The sequence below is a fragment of the Octopus bimaculoides genome, chromosome 9, assembly GCF_001194135.2.
Source record: "Octopus bimaculoides isolate UCB-OBI-ISO-001 chromosome 9, ASM119413v2, whole genome shotgun sequence".
NCBI lineage: Eukaryota > Metazoa > Mollusca > Cephalopoda > Octopoda > Octopodidae > Octopus > Octopus bimaculoides.
The window spans coordinates 32183397-32184205 of record NC_068989.1 but is presented as its reverse complement, the minus strand read 5'-3'; the positions used below and the strand labels follow the sequence as shown (position 1 = coordinate 32184205).

The following is an 809-nucleotide window of genomic DNA, read 5'->3' as shown; positions in this document are numbered from 1 at the left end:
TGATGTACAGATTATTTAATTAATTTTGTTTTAACTAAACACTTTCAAACTTCCAATACTGGTAGAATATGTCACATAGAACAGGGTTTATTCTTAACATTTTTGACAAAATTTTGTATTTTAGAAGCGGTTTGTCATCTGTCTTTACGTTCTGAGTTCAAATTCTGCCAAGGTCGAGTTTGCCTTTCATCCATTTCGGATCTATTCAATTAGACGTACAGATTATTTCGTTAATGTTTTTTAACTAAACACTTTCAAACTTCTGATACTGGTAGAATGTGTCACATAGAACAGGGTTTACTCTTAACGTTTTTGACAAAATTTTATATTTTAGAAGTTATTTCATCAGAAGTTACAGAGTGACAATGGACAAATTCATGTTTGATAAGTGCCAATACACGAAACTCTCAGCTTTTAACTTACTCTCTAACTTCTGCCAATGATATATATACATATTATATATATGTGTAAAAAAATCTTATCTCGCAATCGAATCAATGAAAGAGCCTCTACCTGGTTGCTCGACATGCTAAAAATTGCAGCCAAAGTATACCCCTACCTAAATCACATGCCTATTATATGTAATGTGCTAGATTATCCCTAAAAAGACAGTTTGCTGAAGGCTGGAATGTCTTTGATGCTACGTTTGCAGTATCAGGGTTTATTTGAGGCTAAATAACAACAACATTATGGTCAAATTCTATATTAACACCCATATGATTTTCACTAAGAAAAAAAAAAATTTGATTTTTTTGTGTGGAATCAAGTACACTGACCTCCTAATATGCTGCAAATCCCTTATTTTGGTT

The 809-nt window shown here is 31.9% G+C and overlaps 1 long non-coding RNA gene across 1 annotated transcript in view; it reads left to right on the top strand.

Annotated features, from left to right (window-relative positions):
• Positions 1 to 809, top strand: part of LOC128248716 (uncharacterized) — an 18095-nt gene that overhangs the window by 15491 nt on the left and 1795 nt on the right. The gene's annotated exons all lie outside the window — the stretch shown is intronic.